Source organism: Callorhinus ursinus, unplaced genomic scaffold (assembly GCF_003265705.2).
Source record: "Callorhinus ursinus isolate GAN/ISIS: 27379988/994484 unplaced genomic scaffold, GSC_fseal_2.0 scaffold18, whole genome shotgun sequence".
NCBI lineage: Eukaryota > Metazoa > Chordata > Mammalia > Carnivora > Otariidae > Callorhinus > Callorhinus ursinus.
The window spans coordinates 24,210,968-24,222,506 of NW_027397080.1; positions in this window are offsets into that span (position 1 = coordinate 24,210,968).

The window sequence follows — 11,539 nt, forward strand, 5'->3', positions numbered from 1 at the left end:
GAAGATCCCCGCCTCTGTCTTCCCACCTGTGTAATGGGGATGACACCCCCATGGTGTGCTCGCCCCGCCCTTTGCACTCATCCCTGTTCCTTGGGAGGAGGGGGCCAAAAAGGGCAGGAGGCTGTGTCCATGCAGCCTGCCCTCCATCCCAGCCAGAGGGAGGAAGCAAGGAGGGAGCAAGGGCCCTCATTGCTGAGGCAGGCCTCATCCCAGAGGCCGGATTTAGCTGGATTGTTCCAGCAAATGGCTCAATTCCCTCTGGTTTTTGTAGTACAAACAATCCCAGACAAGCCTTAGAGGGTGGGAAAAAAAAGAGTAATTTGTGTGGCATAAAACGTGAAGCATTGAGCATGGCTTTGCAAGGCATTTGCATTTCTAAACAAGAAACCCTGCCGCTGAGTGTGGCTGTCACTTAGTTATCTTGTTAACTCCCTCCTGGCCCAGGCAGGGGAAACAGCAGCCTCCCAGCATGCCCCCCTCCCTGAGAGCCCAGGATTTGGAAGGAGAGGCAGAGGGGCACCCTGAAGACCAAAGTTCAAGTCCAGCATTGTCACTAAGTCTGGAGGTGTCCTTGTGTGGTCTCCTCTTTGGCCCTTAGTTACCCTTCATTTTTGTAAAACAAGGGTGTTGGACCAGATGAACCCTAACGGCCTTTAGAAGTGACAGTCCATGCTTATAAAATCTGGGAGTCAGGAGACCTGGATTTGAATTGTGATCCTGGCATTAACTGACCAAGTGACTTTGAGCTCAGTGCTGGAAGGGATTCCTGGTATGAACTGGTTCAGCCCCCAGCTCCTTTAAACACCTTCCCAGCATCCCTGAAAGACGACCGTCTAACTTCTGTGCCAATACCTCCAAAGGCGAGGCACTCACCTCCCCTAATGGAGAGCAGGACACCCATTCTGTTGCCAGAGAGCTCCATAAGTTACAGAGTCCGTGCTTAGACTTGAGTTCAGATCAACTTTCATGAAACCTCTGCCCCAAGGGAGTCCCAGGAAAGTCGAGTGGGCAATTGCATGTGTTTGCAACCAGGTAGCTCTCTGTTCCAACCCCAGCCAGGTGATCTGAAGGGACTTCATCCATCTGTGTCTTGGTTTCCTCTTCTATAAAATGGAGATGATAATTCAACCCACCTCTTTGGGTTGTTGGGAGGATTAATCAAGCCTGGCACTTAACACGACATTGACCATGTTGCTCGATGAAGCTATCTAGAGCAGTGACAATCATATGTCAGTCACCCTTTTCACCAGGCTGACACACAGAGCACAGGATGCTCACAAATGCGAAGCACAGCTCAGACCTTCTGCTCCACAAAGACTGCATGGAGCTACCGGTAACTCCCCAGGAGTCCACGTGATGTAACTTGGCCCCTTCTGTCCTCCCCCGAAAGCCCATCAGTGCACCGGACTGACTGCTGAGCATGCCCATCCAGGGACAGCCTGACATCCACTCTAACTAATTTTTAAAGACAAAATTCGTTTTTGTCTTTAAGGTTTCACAATCCTTCACGCCCTCCCCCTATTAAAACTGCACATCCACACCATTTCCCATGTGCTCCTGCAGAACCACCCAGCACACAGAGCAGAGTACATTTCCTCCCCATGGGCTTGGACGTGGCCGTGTGACCTGACTTAGCTAATGGGTTGTGGACGGGAACAATAATGTGATGATTCTGGGATGAAGCCTCAATCACGTTGCATGTTTCTACTCACATCCTGGCACTCCAGTGAGCCAACCTGGAAGCTGCTGCCCTTGCCCGAGCCCCAGTGGAAACACATGCGGGGCAGACCTGAGCCCAGTGTGCAGCCTGGAGCCCAGCCCACCTAACCTCATGGAGGAACCAGAGCCATTGGACCAAGCCATCCTGTAACAGCGGAATTGCGGTTCTATGAGCTTGAGAGGAAATGTTTGTAGTTGTAACCCAGCTGAGTTAGCAGATGATTTGTTATACAGCCCAACTGTGGCAACAACTGGCACCTTATTCTTTGTCAGCATCAAGTTACTTATGAAATCCCCAACTGAGTAAGACACCCGATGAGTCCAACTACCACTGGTGAAACTGAGGCTTTCAGTCCTTTAGAGTCACTTACAGGAAGGTCCCAGTAAGATGGGAGAGGACAAAGTCCCCCTGAGAGTACTTAGGTCCACAAGCACATTTGAAATTAGATGACAGCCTGGCTTCCTGTCATCTCCCACTTCTGGTGCACCCCCACCCTGTCCCCGGACCTCAGCTTCCACGTTTACATCATCAGAAAGATGAAAAAAGAACCTGAGGGAGTTGATGGGCACCTTGGAGGGTCAGCAGTAAGGGCCTTCTGCAAACCCAGGCCCTCACTGCTCCCTGTGAACATCCATGTCCATTGGATGGCAGTCAGGCTCCAGGATGGCCCCTGTGATCTCGCCTCCTGGGACTCACACCCTTGTGTTGTCCCCTCCCATAATGTGCCAGGGCTGGTCCATGTGACCAAAAGAATTTGGCATAATTGATGGCATGACACTTTCGAGAGTAGGTCATGAAAGACATGAGCATCCCACCTAGATCCTGGCAGGACTTCTTGTGGAAATTGACAAACAGATCCCAAAGTTTATATGGAAATGCCAAGCAAGTGGAAAATGCAAAACAGCTCTGAAAAAGAAGGACAGAGATGACAGACTCACACCACCCAATTCCAAAACTTACCATGGAGCCACAGTAAACGAGACAGTGTGGTCTCTGCACAAGGATCGACATATAGAGCGACAGAACAGAATTAAGCGTCCAGGAATGAATCCTTAAATTTATGGTCAACTGATTTTTAATGAAGGATGTAAGATGCCAATGGAGGAAAAAAAGGTGATCGTTTCACCAGTTGGATAGCCCCATGGGAAAAAAATCAGCTTGGGCTTTTGACTTACATCATACACAAAAATTAACTCCAAATGGATCATAGATCTTAACGTAAGAACTGAAACTATAAAATTTTCAGAAGAAATTATAGGAGAAAATCTTCATGACTTTGGGTTGGACAGAGAGTTCTCATGTATGACAGTAACAGCGTGATCAATAAAAGGAAAAAAATTGATAAGCTGGACTTTATTAAAGTTAAAAACATTCACACTTTAGAAGGCCCCACCAAGAGAATAAAAAGACAAACCACAGACTGGGAAGAGATATTTGCAAACCATGGATCTGATAATGGACTCATAATCAAAATATATAAAGAACTTTTATAACTTTAAACAATAAGACAAAAAGCCCAATAGGCAAAAGATTGGAATAGACATTTCATCAAAGAAGATGTATGAATGGCTAACAAGCCCAAGAGAAGACGCTCAACACAATTAGTCATTAGGGAAATGCAAATGAAGACCACAATGAGAGAGCACTACACATCCACAAGAATGGCTTTCATCAAAAAGACAGATAATACCAAGCTTCCACAAGATGCAAAGCACCTGGAACCCTGACGTATTACTGGTGGGAATTTAAAATGGTGGAGCCACCCTGGAAAACAATTTGGCAGCTTCTTATAACAGATAAACGTAAATTTATCATGACTCAGCAACACCACTCCTAGGAATCTAACCCCAGAGAAAGGAAAACATATGTCCACACAAAGACACGAACGTCAGTGCTCAGGGCTGCACAATGATTCATCCCAGGCAAAAACTGGAAACCATCCAGATATCCATCAACTGATGAATGGATAAACAAAATATGGTATAACCATACAGTGGAAGGCTCCTCGGCAAATAAAAAAGAATGGACTCTTGATCCGTGCGACCACATGGATGAACCTCCACAACATTTTGTTAGGAGAGAGACTCCAGCTGGAAAACGCTACACATTCTATGATTCCATTCGTAGGAAATGACTGGAAAAGGCAAATGTATAGAAGACAGAAAGCAGGATGGTGGTTGCCTGGGGCTGAGAGTAGGAGCAGGGATGAACTGTGAATGGGCACAGGGTAACTTTGGGGATGATGGAAATGTTCTAACCTGGATTGTAGTGATGTTTGCAGAGTTCTGTAAATTTACTCAAACAGCCAGCAGTAGGGAGACAGTGGGGTTTCCATATTAGTGGCTCTCTTGATCATTTGCCGCCTGCTGCCACGTCATGAGCCCGCAGAGGGGTCCGTGTCACAAGGAAAGCAGGCCTTTTGGAACTGCATTGGAGTGTGGCTTTGTAGAAGCAGGTCCTCCAGCCCCAGGCCCAGATGACATCTCGACTGAAAGAAACCCCTTGAACGATCCTAAGCCAGAATCATCTTCAGCTGCATCTGGACTCCCCCCCCGCCTCAGAAACTGTGAAGTCATAAATGTTTGTTTCTTTAAGCTGCTAAATTTGGAGTCATCTGCTATGCAGGCATAGATAACTCACACCCATTATCTCCTGGTGACCCCCACAGCCAAGTTTTGGGTAGATATCTGATTGCCCATTATAGAGGTCCAGAGACTGAGGCTCAAGAGTCTGGTCCAAGAGTAAGCAGCGATCAGGAGGTGGGGATGGCCCTTAACCAGGCAGGCCTGACTCCAGAGCTGCATCTTACAACAGCTCACTTAGCATCCTGAACCAGGTACCACGGGAGACACCACGGAAGGAGGAAACATCAGATCCCTGCCCAGCAAGACCTCCCAGTCTGAGGGGGCAGGCAGGGCAGCAGAGCAGAAGACCCTCTGGACTGTGTTCAGTGGCAGCCCCCGACCTGGGGCTCCTCATGGCCCGCCGTTCAGCACCACAGCTGCCAAATCCATTCTTCGCAACTCTGAAAAGAGCTCGGAGCACCCCGACTGGGGGTTCCTGCCTCCCCCTTGAAGCAGAGAGCAGCAAAATTAGACAGTAATGTGTTGTCGTTCAAATATTTCAGCTGGAACCAGGGTGAATTATGATGCCATCCCGCTTTATTCAGTGCAGCATCTTTCATAAGAGCTGTGTCTCAGAAACACTTTGGAGAAGGAAATAATAAATAATTGCCCAAGGGGACAAAACAGGAGAGGAAAAGCTCCAGGCTGGTGGGGAGGGGGAGGGAAAACTCAGTTTTAAGGAGCTGGTGTGTCCAGGGAGCTCGAGCTGGACCGCTGGGCCTTGGCGAGCAGAACTTTGGGTTTCAGTTCCAGGTTCCAGAAGCTTCTGGGAGAAGAGGCCACAGGACGCTGCGCCTCCGCACTGGATGGCGAGACCATGCACAGGAGACCCCTGGGCAGGCATCCCGGAGCTCCTTCCATCTGACGTGGGGCCCTGGATGGCAAGCTCTGCCTCTCCCACATCCCCGCTCACTCTACTCAGAGCCCTCACTCCCTCGGGGTCACTCAGAGTGACTCTCTGATCCAGAGCCCTATACAGCCTTACCCCCACGGTTTCTCTTGCTCATTCCACTCCAGCCCCACTGATCTCCTTGCTGTGCTTTCAACACACCAAGCACATGCCTGCCTCAGGGCCTTTGCATTGACTATTCCCTCAATCTAGAACACTCTTCCCCCAAACACCCACACACAGCCAATTCCTCAATTCCTTCAAGTCTTTGTTAAAATAGTGCCTTCTTGGTGAGGCATACCCTGACCTCACTACTTAAAAGTGTTCTTGCTTTTCCCTTACTCCTGATTGTCCTACTCTGCTCTGTGCTCCCCCACCCTGATGCCCCTCCCTCACCTTGTCATATGTGCTGTAGCATGTGTACAATTAAACTTGCCATTGTCCCCCTACCGCTAGATTCTAAGAAGCTAAGAGGCAGCACCTTTGTTCCCACCTGGCGCCTGACAGCCAAGGGGCTCAGCAAACATCTGCTGAGTGAGCACAGTCATGCTTGCACAGAGCCTCAAGCCCCCCTCTACAGGTGCCCACTTACATACTCCTACCTGTGGACCCCCCTGCAGTCTTGCACATACACGTGCCCTCAGCTCAAAGCCACACTTCCCACCGTTTGGGAAGAACGGTCTCTGACCTGGAAGACAGTGACCCGAGCCTGGGCTCTGGGCCCCGGCATACCCAGGTTTTAATCCCAGCTCTACCGCTTGCCATCAAGTCATCTTGGACAAGGCATGTCGCCTCATCTGCATAGGGGGCTAATCATGATTATTGCCACTCTGTTAGGTAGGAACTATTTATTACATCCATTGTGCCCACGGGGAAACTGAGGCATGGAGGGGCCAAGTGAAGATGAAATAAGAGACTCAGTAACAAAATAACTACTACTGCTCAGGGTGTTTGCTGAGCCTAGAAACTGAAGCTGAGAGGAAGCGGGGGGCAGAAGTCTGTAGCAGAAATCTGAAAACACAGTGAGGCTGAACGAGAATGAACTAGAACCATTTTTGCCCAACCGCCTTACAATGAAAAATGAATTCACCTGAGCAAGGCAAAGCAAGAGCCAATGCCAGTTCTCTGGACTAAAAATAACCCTCAACCATCAGTGCGGGAAGGTACTTAGAGATAGACAATCAACCCACATTCCCACTTTCCCAGGGAGGAAGTAGGGTTCAGAGAGGAGAGAGTCATTTTCTGATGATCGCCTAGCAGATAAAAGGGTGCAATCTGGGATCTGAACCAGCTCTGTCTAACCCCAAAGCCCTCGTTCTTCTCATTGCTCAATTTCTTGTTCATTCATTCAAAAGCAGCCAGCTCTAGACCCACTCTCTGGTCAGCCAGGTTCCCAGGGCGCCAGTGGGGAGCCCCGCGGAGGCCGTGAGGATGCCCGATCCTGGGTCTGCACCGAAGGTGGCAGAGGCCACAGGGCCTGGGGTCCGGGGCAGGAGGGCTGCACGTCTACGTGTGCCTGCCTGACTCACAGCTGCAGCAGCGGGAGAGGGAGGCCGAGACCAGGGGCGCCCCAGGAACATCTGGCTTGGGGCTCCTCAGAGACATGTTTTTTCTCACTCACTCAGAAGCAGTGATTTCTAGTTGGGGGGTGAGGGACATTTCTCAGCACAGTCTGAGTTTAAAATAATTAAATACATCATGTTCCTCGGGGCCCAACTGGTAGTGTAGGACTAGGTCCTCGAGTGAGCTTTGCATGCCATGGGGAAGGGAGAACGAAGGAGTCTCTGTTCTTTTATTCGGGCTCCATTCAACTGAACCGTCACATGCCCCACACCAGGTAGGGTATGCGGACACCAGACCAGGACCTGGGGGCCCAGGGATGAACAAGATGTGGCCTTGGCATTCACAGAGCTCTCAGTCTGTTTAGAAATAGGATGCCCCCGTGTGTTGGTGTCTGAATCCAGGGAGCTGTAGGTCCCTCCAACTCCGTGCTTCTCAGCTGGGGTGATTTTATCCCCCAGGGGGCATTTGGCAATGTCTAGAGACATTTTTGATTGTCATAACCTGGCCGGGGTGGGGGGCATGCTGGCTGACATCCAGTGAGGCTAAGGATGCTGCTAAACATCCTATGATGCATTGGATAGGCTACAATAATGATCCAACCCAAAATGTTGGTAGTGCCTACATTGAAAAACCCTGCTTTAAGCAAAGAGTATTTAACCAGGAGTTCTGGGACCCTTAGAAGGCCTGTGGATATCCTTGCAGAAATTTAGGCACTTCTCTGAGATCATAAGCAAAATTTGGGACCTCTGTGAACATGGGAATTGTTCTAGCATGATCATCTGAAATTTCATCCAGACTGAGGCCAGGCATGATGCTGAACTGTTTAACTGTTTTATGTTCAGCGCATAGCATGTGGCACAGCACACGGTAAAGGCTACCTTTGAGATGAATGGCAGGGCATCCTTAATAGACCCAGAAATAGTTCTCCTCTTCTCCACCCAAGTTCTCAACACATTAGAAAATAAGACAAAGGAGAAGGAGGCCAACATGTCACCTTTGGTATGGATAAAGGCTAATTTGGAGAACAGAACACAGCTCTCTGTGAAAGCCAAATGGTTGTGCTCAGTGAACCCCAGAATTAGGCAGACCAACCCACCTTGTCACAGACAGCTTGGGGTGAGGGCAGGCCAACCACCTCCTAGCCCTCAGCACAGGCGCAAAGCCTACGTCCAGACTAACATCATTCCACAGAAGTATAATACAAATCACAAAAGTCAATTTATTAGCAGCCATATTTAAAAAAGTAAAAAGAAACAGGTGAAAGTACTTGTAATAATATATTTTATTTAACCCCATTCCCCAACATATGATCATTTTAACATATTGTCAGTGTAAAAAATTATTACTGAGGCATTTTACATCTTTTCTTTTCTACTATGTCATCAAGTTCCATAGTATATTTTTACAGCAATGACACATCTCAATTCAGATTAGCCACGTTTCAAATGCTAATAGCCACATGTGGGGAGTGGCTGACATATTGGACTGGGAAGGTCTTAGAGGATTAGGGAATTATGCTTGCTCCCTATAGATGAGCTCCAAGTCGGGGAGAAGAGGGGAAGACCAGGCTCCATGAGCCAACTCACCAATCAGATAAATCACTCCATCTCTACTGGGACCGAATGGGGAGAAGACAAGAATTACACTAATTGAGCTACCTTCACATGGAAGGAAATATTGGAAATGGAGAGGCATTCTTCCTGGATGGGAGGATGGATGGATGGATGGATGGATGGATGGATGGATGGATGGATAGACGGGTGGAGGCTTGGATGGTTGGATGGATGGTTGGATGAATGGATGGATGGATGGATGGATGGATGGATGGATGGATGGATGGATGGTTAAGGAACAGAAGATGTGAAATCCAGGTAAGACATACCACACCAGGGCAGGGAGTTAACTTCTATTTTTAAAAAGCTACAGATGTCAAACCCATGAAAGAAAATGTTGTGGTTTTGGAGGCAATATATCCTTGTTTTGAAAAACCAGAATCCCATCCACTGTCACTTCATCCAACCTCTGTGAGTGGAGGAAACAATACCATCTGAGTAGTAAATCTAAATAATATCAATAATAACAATAATATCTAAAGAACAGTCACCATACCTACTATATGGCAGATAACTGAATACTTTGGTAAGAATATAAGCCATATGTAAAGGGAGATTTTTGTCTGTTTACCACTCTCTTTCTAGTACCTGGCATATAGTAGGTGCTCAATAAATATTTGTCAAATTAACAAATTATTTGATTTATTCAAGAGGTTCAAAGAGGTTGAGTACCCTGCCTGAAGTCACACTAGCACCCAATGGTAAAATCTGAATTTGAACTCAGGTCTAGTGGGGGCCAAAGCTCATTTTACCACCTGCCCTTCTGAATGATACAGAAAATCACATTTTCCCATCTGTTCTTCATGAACATGACACCCAGTCAGCCCTGTACATTATTCACCCTAGAGAGCACCCCAGCAAAAGTTCAAAGCCAAAGTGGTTTTCTCTACTTCTCCAACTCAAACTTCTGCATGATGCTTTCTTCATGTCCCTGAAGCTGCGAGTGCTGGGGAATGAGAATTCATATGAACTAAGGTAGGTGGAGCTGGCTCACAATGGCCCAAGAGAGCCGACTGTTAAATTTTCAGAAACGTTGTGAGCCAGTTGTTAAAAAATTACTAAAAAATTAAAGTATATAAACTTACCATTAAATAAATTACATGAAAAACAAAGATGATAAATACTCAAATTCATCACTTCATAATTATTTTATCTTATTGCTATCTATGCTTTCAAGGTCATTTGTGTCTATTGTGTGTCTGTACCGTTGAAATGCTCCTACGATGGTGTCTGGCTGAGCATCTCTTTCCAACTCCACATTCAAGGTCACCTAGACTGAAATCAGCCATGGCGGGAGCATTGACACCACAGAAACTGGCAAATGCTGCAAACCAGTTCCTGTTTTTGTTAATGCCCCAGAGAGAGTGTTATTCTACATTTACTAGCATTGTATGGCTGGTTTACAACCCAGGGTGTGGTCACAAATCAAAGAGCACGGTTTTAAGATTCACTACACCACTAAATGGCTACAAGAAAGCCATCTTCACTCAAAAAGGACATCCTGCTTCAGAAAACAGCACCAGCTATAGACTTTCAGAGCCTCCCTGCAGGAGGTGGAAAATCCAGTACACATTCCCACTGGGGTCCGGTTCATCTCAGCAGGGAACGTCCAGGACCCCAGGGTTCATTTGAGGGGCTTTCTCACAGACACACAGCTCCCTTTGGAAATAACAAAGCTCAGCCCTCTGGAGTCATTGTTATGCATGGCAAGCAAGTTCTCTTGTCTCTAATGAGCAGTTGGCATGATGCCCATGGTTTGGTCCTGGGCCCCTGCTGAGATGAAGTTGATTTAACCATATCCTGCTGCCCACACCACCCATCGTTTGTCTCTGCTTTTAACACCTCTGGTAGGTATATCAACGGTTGGAGTGGGAACCATGCAAAACAGAGAACAAAAGCAAAATAAGTCAGCCTCCGGAAGCATATCTGCCCAGCCAACCATCTTAGCTCTACACCTTGAGAGTCTAAGAGGTCTTTAATTAGTTTTGCATTTCCTCCCCAGGGGAGTCGAACATTTGTTGAGTATCCCCTGGGTGACAAGTATGTTGCTGGGCACCTTCTAGATAATCTTATTTAATGTGTTAACTACTTTCCAGAGTAGGTATCATTCACCCCTTTTACATATGAAGAAATTGGGACCTGGGGAGGTTGACCCCCCTTCCCAAGGTCAAGCAGTCAGTGAATGGCTAAACCAGAATTACAACAGACATCTCTCTGGCTGTGGATTCACATGTTCTCTACTAGGCTACGCTTGCCTGAAATAGGTACCTTAGACTAGACTTTGACAAGTGGGTACAGTTTCAACAATCGGGGCTGAGGAGGAGGACACTAGTGGCTGGTGGGGAGCATAAACAAACTAACGGAAGCAGGAGATGATGGGGTTCATCCGAGCACACTGGATGGGCTAAAGATTTACATAGAAGAGGAAGGAACTAATGCAGATGGAAGGATATGTGGACAAACTGAGAGGTGCTAAGAAGGAAGGGCAGATGGGCAGAAGAATGGATGAGTGGATAGATGTGAGTGTGAACATGAAGTATGGAGAGATGAGGGATGCAAGGGTGGACGGTGAACAGTGGATGGTGGACAGTGAACAGTGGATGAGTGGACAGTGAACAGTAGATGGTGGATGGGTGGACAGTGAACAGTGGATGGTGGATGGTGGACAGTGAACCATGGATGGGTGGATAGTGAATAGTGGATGGTGGATGGGTGAACAGTGAACAGTGGATGGGTGGACAGTGAACAATGGATGGTAGACAGTGGATGGTGGATGGTGGATGGGTAGACAGTGAACAGTGGATGGTGGATGGGTGGACAGTGAGCAGTGGATGGTGGATAGTGGACAGTGAACCATGGATGGGTGGATAGTGAATAGTGGATGGTGGATGGGTGAACAGTGAACAGTGGGTGGGTGGACAGTGAACAGTGGATGGTGGACAGTGAACAGTGGATGGGTGGACAGCGAACAGTGAATGGTGGATGGGTGGACAATGAACAGTGGATGGTGGGTGGTGGACAGTGAATAGTGGATGGTGGATGGGTGGACAGCGAACAGTGGAAGGTAGACAGTGAAGAGTGGATGGTGGATGTTGGACAGTGAACAGTGGATGTTGGACAGTGAACAGTG